This window comes from Nuphar pumila, chromosome 5 (genome assembly GCF_984573655.1).
Source record: "Nuphar pumila chromosome 5, dmNupPumi1.hap1.1, whole genome shotgun sequence".
In the NCBI taxonomy this organism is placed as follows: domain Eukaryota; kingdom Viridiplantae; phylum Streptophyta; class Magnoliopsida; order Nymphaeales; family Nymphaeaceae; genus Nuphar; species Nuphar pumila.
The window spans coordinates 1,134,176-1,147,608 of NC_143253.1; the positions used below are offsets into that span (position 1 = coordinate 1,134,176).

The following is a 13,433-nucleotide window of genomic DNA, read 5'->3' on the forward strand; positions in this document are numbered from 1 at the left end:
TATTTTTTCTCAACTCATTAGATGCATATCGTTAGGACCTGAGAAACCTTTTCAAAGGAAATTACAGAGGATTCTGTCAATGGCTGTAGAAACTGAAGCTGGGAGAAGGAAGGCTCCCATCCAATATAATGGAAATAACTGAAGAACCGAGCCGATAAAGAACAACTCTTGTTGCCAAGTTGAGTTGTCTCCCATCCCATCGTTCCATCCTGGTTCTGAACTTATTAGCAAGTGGTTCACATCGCCTTTTTGCAGTTTACGTCTAAATAAAGGTAATCCAAGATAAATGAAGGGCAGGTCTTTAGCTTTTCCAACCGCTCAAGCTCTCAATGGTGGTTACCCTGCTATGGGACATATTGCAAGCTACTACGAAGATGGTTTTCTCCCTTCTGCCTCAAAAAGCTTCATACTATCCAAAAATAAAAAAATGAGAGATGGATTGCTTGTGGTCTCTTACGAAGAAGAGAGCCTTATCCACGTAAAACGAGTGATGCCACTAGAGGTCCTCGCTTCAGCAAGCCCCTTTAGACCGACCGATTAAGGTGACTTGTCAATCTTTTCATAACCAGTAAGAACAGGTACTTGGAGATTGCATCTCCCTGCCGAATACCTCTATTCCCCAAGAATTAACGAGTCGCTTCTCCATTGCATAAGAAGGGGTTTTAACACATCTCATGATTTTTGTCGATCCAGGTCCTCCAAGAAGCCCAAGTCTAGCTACTCTTAATTCGTATGCCTTGGCAAGATCAGTTTTAAATATCATACTTTTGCTCTCGAATGCTATGCCCCCCTCAAAAAACTTATTGATTTTCAGTGATCGATGTTTCGTTCCAAAATGCCCTTCATCCTATTAACCATAATCTTGGTTATGAAGTTGCACAAACTGATTGGGCGATAAATTTCAAAGTGTTGATAAAGATATATTAATTTTATCTTTATCAACAGTTTGAAATTTAATTGATCATATAACAATATTTACCAATTATTGTAGTTATTTCCTAGTACTACCAATTATATATAAAATGGGTTTGGGTGCATAATTGATTCAGATTCGGGTAGGTTTGGGTACAAAGCAAGTTAGGATTCAAGTCAATTGGGAAGAATAAAATGGGTTCAGGTACATAATTGGGTCAGGTTTGGGTTTACAATATGAAGATCAATTTGGGTCCGCTATAAAAACGGGTCAGGTCTAAACGGGTTTGGATCTATTTTAAACTCGACTTGAACCCATGGTCCATTAAAATAGGGTTGGCTTGTCGTAAACCAATGTTGTCAGTATCAGTATCAACCCTGTATCTTTGGCCAACGCTTCAGGTGAATCGGTCTATACAGATACTCAAGTGAATCATTACGAATCAGTCAAAAAGTAATTAAAAAATATTACGTGTCAATTAGAACGTGACATGTGTTAAAACTATTACAATAATATTAAAAAAATAATTTTAAGTGTTTTTTTTTTTACATTTATTAAAAAAATAGCCGATTGAGGGATGAAGTATATTGATTTTCTGCGTATATGGTGATGCAAATTACCGATACTGGCAACGTTGTTCAAAACGTCGGCCCGAATCATGTACATCCGAAGCAGTTACAACCCTACATGTGGCAGATTTAAAACCAAACCAGCAAATCCTGAGTTTTTAGGCAAGGATGGTAGGTATTTATTGCGGGTTCTATAAATTGTGCTGACGTATGTGAAAGAATATATCAAAGGAATGGTTTGGTAAGTGTGGATTTTAGTCCCATATCGACTCGGGAGTCGGATGTTAGTTAGTTGATATAACCTTGCTTTGAACCTTTTCTCTAACGACGTGGCAGTCCATCTCGATGTGCTTAGTCCTTTTATGAAAATACGAGATTTGCTCTAATGTGAATTGTAGCTTGGTTATCATACCTCATTTGCATTGGCTCTGTAATTTTGATTCCTATATCCTAGAGCAGTTGTTTTATCCATACTAACTCACAAGTTGTTTAAGTCATTGCTCTGTATTCTGCCTCGACACTTGAACGAGATACCACACTTTGTTTTTTACTTCTCTATGTAACAAAATTTTTTCTAACCTATTTATCCTCCCCTTGGTAGTCGTTACCTTGCTATAATCAACTCATTGAATTCTCAAATATGCGAAGAATCCAATGTGAAGTGGGCCCACCACTATCTTGGTGGTTCCACTACAACAAAGCAGTAGATTGGCGACGACCACCTTCCGTCGCTAATCCGTCGCTAATCCGTCGCTAACCATGTTAGCGACAACGCGGCGACAGTATGCTTACGTCGCGAATATTTCGACGCTAACTGGCGACAGAATAATTCCGTCGCCAAGTCCGTCGCTAATTGCGACGGAATAACGAGCGCTACATTCCGTCGCCAATCCGCCGGTACTAAACGGCGACCACGGCGTGGCGACGGATTTAATTCCGTCGCTAAGCCGTCGCTAGATTAATATGAATAGCGACGGAATCATCCGTCGCAAAAACAAAAAAAAATCAAAAAAAATTTATTTAAAAATTAATTACGGAGAACTGTACAATTTATATTTCCTGTAAATAAAAAACAAACCACACAAAAAAATTCATATAACAAGTATCTATAATAATTAATCGTTCCACCTTAAAACTAAGAAGTTTAATTATTTACAATTCAACAATTACAATTAGGAAAAAGTAAAAAAAATAGAACTTCTTCAACAAAGTCCTCTAATCATCGCCAAGATTTTGTGCGTCTTCTTGTTCATTGTCTTTATCTGTCCCTTCAGCTCCACTACCCTGATTATCGCTAGCAGCCTACACAAGAAAAGAACAGTCAGTATTGATAAACAAAATATAATGAAATAAATTACACACTATATGTGATTCTATCATGTGCTCATGTGTGATCTAAGGCAATAAAAAAACTCTATATGTGATTCTATCATGCTCATATGTGTGCTAAGGCAGTCAAAAAATTGAATATGTGATTATAGCATGTTCATATGTGTTCTAAGGCATCTAAAAAAACTCTATATGTGATTCTACCATGCTCAGATGTGCTTTAAGGTAGGCAAAAAACTATATATGTGATTCGATCATGCTCGTATGTGTGCTAAGGCAGTAAAAAAATTGAATATGTGAATATAGCATGCTCATATGTGCTCTAAGGCAGGCAAAGCCAAAAATTTTATATGTGATTCTATCATAAATGATATATAACATGTTCATATGTGTTCTAAGGCAGTTAAAAAACTCTATATTTTATTATAGCATGCTCATATGTGTGCTAAGGCAGTCAAAAAACAGAATATGTGATTATAATATGCTCATATGTGTTCTTAGGCAGTCAAAAAACTGAATATGTGATTATAGCATGCTCATATGTGTTCTAATGCAATCAAAAAAACTTTATATGTGATTCTATCATGCTCATATGTGCTCTAAGACAGACAAAAAGTTAAATATATATATATGTGATTCTATCATGCTCATATGTGTGCTAAGGCAGTCAAAAAATTGAATATGTGATTATAGCATGTTCATATGTGTTCTAAGGCATATAAAAAAACTCTATATGTGATTCTACCATGCTCAGATGTGCTTTAAGGCAGGCAAAAAACTATATATGTGATTCGATCATGCTCGTATGTGTGCTAAGGCAGTAAAAAAATTGAATATGTGAATATAGCATGCTCATATGTGCTCTAAGGCAGGCAAAGCCAAAAATTTTATATGTGATTCTATCATGCTCATATGTGTGCTAAGGCAGTAAAAAAATTGAATATGTGATTATAGCATGTTCATATGTGTTCTAAGGCATCTAGAAAAACTCTATATGTGATTCTACCATGCTCAGATGTGCTTTAAGATAGTCAAAAAAACTATATATGTGATTATACCTGAGAGGGACCTGGAATCGAAGATCCCCTATCCTGAACAGCGGCCTTGATCTCATTTCGGAGAAAGGGGGCGACGGTGTATTGGAAGTAGTTATTCAGTGATTCATTAATGATCTCGCGTACATCATCACCGGAAAGAATAGTCGGCTGCTTGGAGCTTATGTCGGCGCAAGAAGTTGGTGAGCCGTAACTGGAAGAACCAATAACTGGTGAAGTGTTCATATTACTCCCAAACCCGAACACGCGACCTTTTTTGGGTTCACCTGCTGCAGTCACCCATGCTGTAGGATCAAATGATGGATGCTGAGTAGCGTCTTCACCATATCGCTCTACCATTTGTTGCTCATATGCCTCCTACAAAATAATGTTTAAAGTATTCATTAATAATTAATGATAACATTATGATGACTTGCATATATATTGCAATGATTATTAATAGAATTAATACATACCGTTGTCGTTCTCGCCTTCTCTGATACGAAGACTCCCGTGGTCTTCCGTTTATGTGTTTCTACAAACACATCCTTATATGGTACACTGCCTCCTTTTTCTGCTTCCTGCGAAGTTAAATGATAAAAGATTTAGTACACAAATTTGCAACTATACTTATAAAATTAATATTATATATTGATGAGTTACCATTTTCTTTAGGTGGCTCCCAAATGTCTTAGATCCACCTGTGTGTAGATGGGCTTTGGGCATCTTCGATCGATTTTGTGAAGCCTTCGCAGAGCGATTTTTAAATGCATCTCCCGCCCACATATCGCACATTTCATCCCAGTAATCTCTCCTGATAGTAATAGGACCATGGCCCTTCCACAATAATGGATCATCTACTACGCCAGATGCTTTTTTTGCTGCAGTCTTCATAGTGTGCAGCATGTCTGCAAATCGATTGGCAGCCACCTTCTGCCACACCTTCCTTGCATCATTTTCTTCCACCGTAGTTGCAAAGCGATTCGAAGCCTATAAATATTTTCAGAAAGTTAGTAGACATTGCTTAAATAAATTAAATATGAAACACATTAACTATGAGGAACAACTGTATACCATGAATGAGGACCACAATCTGTCTAATACCTCCTTTGGGTACTCTTTCCATTGAGCAACTGGTCCTGGTAGATGTTGAAGAAGTGAATTCCTAATCTCCCGTACTACTTCTTGTGGCTCAAACCTCGTGCTGCACATGAATTGTTACACAGTAAATATCAATATAAAATATTTAAAAGATATGCAATAATTGAAAACAAAATACTTACGGTCGATTATCGATATACACTATTCGAATGAGTCTTCTTGTGCCAGCCTGTGAAGACCCTGTTTCCTGTGTTGGCTGTTGACTTGTGCGATCAACTGGTGTAGGTGGGTCGTGTACAGGCGCAACATCATCTGTAAAAAAATACACACCAAGTTCTCAGAATGTGCATTTGAACTAATCAAGCATCTAATTAGTTATATGATATACCTATCACAGGAGCCCGTGAAGATGAAGGTTGAGCCTGGCTACTACTGGATGAGCGACCACTATAACCTCCACGAACCATATTCTAACAAATAACATATGTCATACAATACATTCAAATAATTCACATCAAGTATTACAATGCATTCAAGTCATTCACATCAAGCATTGCAATGCATTCAAATAATTCAAATCATTGACATCAAGTATTGCACTAATTCAAATCATTCGTTAATTGCATAAATTATAATACATTCAGATAATTGAAATCATTCACATCAAGTATTACAATGCATTCGAATCATTCGTATCAAGTATTACAATACATTGAAATAAAATTTTTAATCATTCACACCAAGTATTGCAATACAACTCACATCAAGTATTACAATGCATTTAAATAGAGGTTTCTAGTATAAGATTTTGCTCACTAGCTTGAGAATTCTTTCTCGTCACTAGTTTGACTTTCTTCTTCTTCTTCTTCTTCTTCTTCTTCTTCTTCATTGTTTGCCCATCCACTTGGTACATCATTTGGATCACATTCCTCTATGAATGTTTCATCAGCCAATGGAGATATGACATGCATATCATGCGCAACATCGTGACCATAAGCGAAGTCACAGACATCATCTGATTGATAGTAATCACTGTCTTCAGCTAACTCATCTTCTTGTAACTGATCATACTCGGGGTATAGTTTGGATTTCACCTTGCAAACTGCCCACCATTCATTTCTATCTGACTTTTTTATACTCGGATATGAAGTATAATAAACTTGTTGAGCTTGCGAGGCTAATATGAATGGTTCATATGTTCCAAACCTGGATTTATGATTCACCTCCACAATGCCTGAAGCTTTGTCGAGTCTTGTTGCAGTTGGATCAAACCAATGACACTTGAATACCGTAACCCTGTTATTCATGCCTAAGTAAGTCAACTCCATTATTTCCTCTATAACACCGTAGTAATCATGTTCATTTTCACCGTAGCTGCTACCCTTGACACACACGCCACTATTTATCGTTGATTTGTTTATACCGTAGTCTTTTGTATGGAATCGATAACCATTTACGATATACCCGTTGTAGCATTGCACAACTTTGGTCAGACCATTTTCTAAATCACATATTCCTTGATCTTTAACATCACCATGGCGAACCTACGCACAGACATAAACAATTATTGTGATCACGATCAATTAAGTAACTTAGTGTTGTTTATAAGTACAAAATTTATGTTAGCTTCTTTACCAACTGTTTCAACCACTCCACAAACTTAGTTTCACGTTCTTTTTGTACTTCTGCATTAGTGAGATGTGAAACTTTGCTTTGCAACTCCAGATCAAATCGTCTGCAAACCACAAATACTTATATTACCGAGCCATGTATCCACATATAGAACATAAAAGGATTTATAATTGAGTTGCATATACATATACTTACTCGATGTATGGGTCGATCGCTGAACAATTAAAAAGAATATAGATGTGTGCTGCATCTTGCTCTCGATCTGTCAATAGCCTTGATCGGCAACTACCAAATGCATGCCCAAGTCGTTGAAATATCGACAGCTTGTCAGCTACAGTTACTTGTTCTCCATCATCGTTACGGGGCGGGCATGTGTAACGTGTTGAAATATGAGGTTCGAAGTACATAGATGAGAAATTTGAAATCTCTTCTAAAGTGTACGCCTCACAAATAGAGCCTTCTACTCTTGCTTTATTACGAACCTTTTTTTTTAGGTCGAACATGCATCTGACAAGAATATACATTTCAAATTTTAAATATCTGTCATTAAAGAGACAAATATAAAAAAACATATACCTTTCAAATGGGTACATCCATCGATATTGCACAGGGTCACCAACCCTTAGTTCATATGGCAAATGTATGATCAAATGTTCCATAACATCGAAAAATGCTGGCGTAAATATCTTTTCTAACAGACAAACAGTGGTGATGACAGAGTCCTCGAGATTCTTTACATCTGATACAATGACCTCCGATGTGCACAATGTTCTGAAAAATCCGCTCAACTCAGACAATACCCCCCATATAGGTTTGTCTAACATATCATGGAATGCTAGGGGTATCAATCGTTGCATAAAGATATGACAATCATGGCTCTTCAACCCATATAACTGTCCATCGTCAATCTTCACAGCCCGAGCAATGTTAGAGACATATCCATCTGGAAATCTCAGTTGTCTCAACCATTGACATACATGTTTTATTTGATCAGGTCCGAGCACGTACTTCGCCTTTGGTTTCAGTACTTTGCCATTATACTCTTTGAGTTCCAATTCTGGTCTTTTACATATTAATTTTAAATCCATATGGGCCTTCGGATTATCCTTCGTTTTTCCTTTAATATTCATTACTGTATTGAACACATTATCAAACACATTTTTCTCTACATGCATCACATCCAAATTATGTCGTATCAATAGGGTCGGCCAATACGGTAGTTCCCAAAAAATAGATTTTTTCGTCCAATTGTGTTCCTTCCCAAATCCACGGAAGGGTGTAGGACTGCGGGCATCTGTTAATACATCTGGAAAGTATCGCAATCTTCTTAAAATCTCTATGCCAGACAATCTTGAGGATGGACCTTCCATTTCAGTTGTGCCTGCTGTAAATGCATTCTTTTGACGTCGGAACGGATGATCACTGGGTAGAAATCGACGATGGCAATCAAACCAGCAAGGCTTCCTTCCATGCCTCAATCTAAAAGCTTTGGAATCCTCCATGCAGTACGGACAAGCCAACCTCCCATGTGTGCTCCAACCAGATAACATACCATATGCAGGGAAGTCACTGATTGTCCATAGAACAGCGGCCTTCATGTTGAAATTTTGTTTTTTGTGGGCATCATACGTGGTAACACCGTCATCCCACAGTACTTTTAATTCATCAATCAATGGCCTTAGATATACATCAAGATTTTGGCCAGGTGAGGTCGGACCAGGGATCAACAGAGACAAGAAAAGATTTGGACGTTTCATACACAAACTTGGTGGAAGGTTGTATGGAGTTACAAATACTGGCCAGCATGAGTATGGAGTTGATCTACCCCCAAATGGATTAAATCCATCTGTACATAGACCGAGTCTAACATTTCGCACTTCCATTGCGAAGTTCTGATGAGTACGATCAAAGTGCTTCCAAGCTTCAGCGTCAACAGGATGCGTGATCTTGTTTTCATCGTGTCGAACTTTATTTGCATGCCATCTCATGTGTTTAGCTGTCTTTGAAGACATATACAATCGCTGCAATCTAGGAGTGATAGGAAAGTAGCAGAGCGACTTGTATGAAACTTCCTTTGATCTCGTGCTACCATTGCCTCTTGTCTTTGGCTTGAACCGAGGATGCCCACATGACGGGCATGATATGTCGTTTTCCTGCTCCTTGAAATACAACATGCAGTGATTTGGACAAGCATCAATCTTTTTGTAACCCATACCTAGAGCGTTGACCATAACTTTCGCACGATAGAAATTTTGTGGCAATTTCTCATCTTTAGGCAACATACTCTTCACAATCATGCACAAACGGTCAAAACATGATTGACTCAAATTATACTCGGACTTCAAATTCATTAGTTGAAGAACTGCAGACAAGATAGTGTGACTCTCACAACCGTTCCAAAGTGGCTCATCAACATCTTTAAGTAAATCATAAAATCTACTAGCTGCATCGTTTGGTGATTCTTCATCTACGACAGTTCTTACATCACTAGAACTCATAGCAGAACCCAGTTCTGTTCCTGCAGCATCAAATATCAAATTCGTATATGGATTATCGTGCACCACATTCACCCGTGCATCAAAATCGTTTCTAAATTCTTCTCCATGAAACGCCCAGTTCTGATAATCACTCACAAAACCCTTCCTGTATAGGTGATGTCTAACGCCATGAGGTTCTACAAATCGATTATTCTTACAAATCTTGCAGGGACACCTAATCCGACCTGTGGGATCTACCGTACTGACACTCGCCGTTGCAAATTCAATAAAACTATCGACACCATCCATATATTCATGCGATAACTCATTGTCCACTATCCTACGGTACATCCATTCACGGTTTGCAGTCATTCTGTCGTATGATGTTACGAATAGTATCCTAACGAATTAAGAAAAAAACAATCAGAATGCGACGATGAAGAAAATATCAAATTTATCATGCAATATACTATGTCAAACAATAACAAGAATTTTGATGCATGCATTAATAACTTAATATTTTCATGTGCAAACTATTAAAGACATGATACAATCATTTGAAGCATGCTTTTATTATAAAATTTCACATGGAAGTCAAAATCAAATTGAAAGTAACTACATGCAAGCATGGATACAATTACATCAAACATTGCAATACATCATAATCATTCATATCAAATAAATGGCAAACATGTACCTGCAGCAAACACACTTCAATATCTCACTAACTACTACCATGCTTAGCATGGACTCCGTACTCCAAAAATAAGAACACTTCCATATTTCTACATTAAAATCATGCTCAGCATGATCTCCGAACTCCAACAAAGCAGTCCTAGATATCAACAACTAAGTGAGTGTGTGAACAATAAAGTGCTGCATTCAATAAATTAAATAACATGTGATACGTTTGCATCACTTACTCACCACGGGTATTTACCCGATTTGCATTGTTTTTGTCATTTACTTACCACAGGTGGCCGAGCACGAGTTGGTTCCGTTGAAAAATCTGCACAAAAACAAAACAAATTAAGTAACAAACTAACTAATCATGAAACAAGATGAAACACTAACTAAAAAAATTAAAACAAATTAAAACAACTCTAACTAATTGAAAGAAGAGAAAAGAAAAATAGTATATATGTTAAGCCAAATCTAACTAGAAGATGCTAATTTAACAAACCAGCTATAACATGTTGAACCAGTCGACTAACATAAAGTCATAGACAATTTCTAATCTGAACTACTTAGCAAAGGAATAGTAAATCAATCAATTAGTTTACTAGAAAAGATGTGAACTCCGTTTAACCACCACTATCATAAAGAATTCAAATAGCCCTAATCTAACTAACTGATTGTGAGAACATTAAATACCAATCTATCTAAGAAAAATATAATTATAAAAGACTAATAGATTGAAATACTCTAACTAACCAGATTTCAAGAAAACAAATTGAAGTAAAACTAACTACCAGTAGACATTAACAAACTAACAAATTGAACAACATGGACAACTTGTATATATACATTACAAAAAAAATTTCAACTTAAAATCCATATGGACAACATATATGCAAACTACACTTAAAACCATATGGACATCTTATATACACATATTACAATTTTTTTTTCAAGCTAATCACATGGACAACATAGGGATCACATAATAACTTTTTTTTTTTTTAAAAAGAGATCACATGGGCAGCATAGGTATCCATAACAAAAATTCTTTTCAAAACAGATCACATATGCAACGTAGGTATCTCATAACAAATTTTTTTTAAAAAGAGATCACATGGGCAGCATAGGTATCCATAACAAAAATTCTTTTCAAAACAGATCACATAGGCAACGTAGGTATCTCATAACAAATTTGTTTGGCAATGAATTGATCTTTATTCACAAAGCAGATAAGATAAAAACAGGTTCTGTGGACTTTTGATCCGGGGCGGGTCCGTACAGCATCTTTTTGAGCTCCCGTTCAAAGATCTTCATAGCTGGAGCAGGCAAGGAAATCGGGATCACCATCCCTTCTCCCCCTTCGTTATTCTTGGAGTTGACGTAGAAGCTAACCAAGCCGGGGATTGGGCCGTCACTGCCCTTGGCTGGACCGCCGTACACCGGCATTCCCCAGCCGAGGTCCAGCTCGCTGAACCTGGCATGCCTGATGTCCGAGACCACGAAGGTGCGGACCACCGTGATGTTAGGCCGGCCCTTGAGCACCATGAGGTCCGCCACTGACCTCATGTACTCGTCTGTCACCTCCTCCTTGGCCTTCTTCACGAGCTCCACCGCATAACCTAGTGGGTTCGCACAGAGCTTCGCCGCTATCGAGACAGCTGCCGGGATTACTATCAGGCATTGCCGTAGTACCCCTGCGGCAGCGACGGAATGTACCGGGACCGCGCGTTGAAGATGCACAACAGGCGAACCTCCTCCTCCGGATCGGGCTGGAGGCCGGCAGTGCGACACCGCCATAGGCAGGGGGTCGACCCCCCTTGCCGGAAACGCAGGGGGTCGACCCCCCCTGCCGGAAAGCACGGCAGGGGGTTAAACCCCCTCCGTTTCCGGCAGGGAAGGGGCGTACCCCCTGCGTTTAGAAGAAGAAGAAGAAGAAGAAGAAGAAGAAGAAGAAGAATATTACCTGCGCTTCGCCGGACGGTGGCGGGAGGTTGACGGGGAGCGGCAGCTGGCGAGCGCCGGCTGGCGAGCGGTGGACGGGGAGCGGTGGACGGGGAGCGGCGGCTGGCGAGCGGCGGTGGCCGGACGGTGGCGAGAGCCGACGGGCGGGAGGGAGCAATACAGAGAAACAGGGAAAAGAGAAAGAGGGATGGGATTAGGGATTTACGTGATATTTAGCGACGGCTTAGCGACGAAAACATTCCGTCGCTAAACCGTCGCTAAATCAAAATACAAAAACCGCGATGAAATATATACTGTCGCTAATCCGTCGCTAATGAGCGATGGATTAGCGACGACAGAGTTCCCTCTCTAAATCCGTCGCTAAAATGGTGTTCTTGTAATCAAAAGTAGCGACAAAAACATGCAGTCGCTAATCCGTCGCTAAGTAGCGACAGATTAGCGATAAAAGTCGTTTCTTCGCTAATCCGTCGCAAATTAGCGACAGATTCTATCTCTAGCTAATCTGTCGCTAAGTAGCGACGGGAAAAATCCGTCGCTAATTTCCGTCGCTAATTAACAATTTTCTTGTAGTGTTCATATATCAATGACCCAGTACTCAAATGGGTTATTGGATTCGATGTGAGACCTATTGACTACACTGAATCCATATCAAGATCCAACATCTCCCACTTAACCATATTGGGCGAACACCCACATTATATCATAATCAGTGCATTATGTATTACACTCATAACTATATGACATCATGAGGTTTTACATACGCTAGTTGAATTTTTCCTTCATGATATATCCCTATCATGAGGCTATTCACAAAATAGGTTATTTTTTCATCATGTCATAGATTTTATCATAACCTTTATTTTGTGTAACAGTTTATTTCAAGTATTCACTATTCACTGCATACTAAGTCATGCAATTTAAAGATAAAAAATGAATACATCATAATGTAGATCTCATATAGTTATGGAGCTATTGTGGCTTTTTCATGACCATACCATAGGCATGCAAAATATCCTTTCATGCATTCATATAAGCATACCATAGGGAGCATTATTTATAATAATTATTTATCATTATATATAAAATGTCCTCATATGCATGTGTAAAATCCATTTGTTTCCAAGCAAAAGACGAGTTTAAGAGCTATGAGTCGCTAGAGAGAGAGAGAGAGAGAGACCTTTGAAACCAACTTTTTGCCCATTCAACATAAAATCAGCACAAGGCTCTTACAATTATAGCCACAGATCTTAGGGATGTCAGCCGTCAGACATTATCCGACATTTGACTCAGATCCAAATCAGTTTAGTCTGACTAGGTTGCCAAAGACTCATCTCATTAATTATCCGAATCCGTCTAAAATCCAAATCAGAATACATGTGAATATTAGAGTATAATCTAGTACGATCCGGATATGGTTTTATCTGGTCCCATCTAACTAAGAATATGAATCAGAATCCAATTAAGTCAGATCCGATTAGGTTGGACTCGGTAATTCATAGATCCGACCTGAGATCAACCCATTTAGAACTCTAACAGATCTTGGTTTCTGGATTTTCTCTCCAAAGAAATATTTAGAAATTATTCTGTATATTTATGTTTTAATAACATATAAGGAAATATATAAAAATAGAATAAAAAAACATTCAAAATAAAAATAAAATTAAAATGTCAATATCAAAGCTATAACACAATAATATCCCGATATTTCAAAATAACCCATACTATAAAAATATCA

General features: G+C 38.2%; 1 pseudogene; it reads right to left on the minus strand.

The window, feature by feature from the left end:
* Window positions 1-10,954: 10,954 nt before the first annotated feature.
* LOC149836399 (benzyl alcohol O-benzoyltransferase pseudogene) lies at window positions 10,955-11,533 on the minus strand (annotated as a pseudogene).
* Between the last annotated feature and the right edge of the window lie 1,900 nt (window positions 11,534-13,433).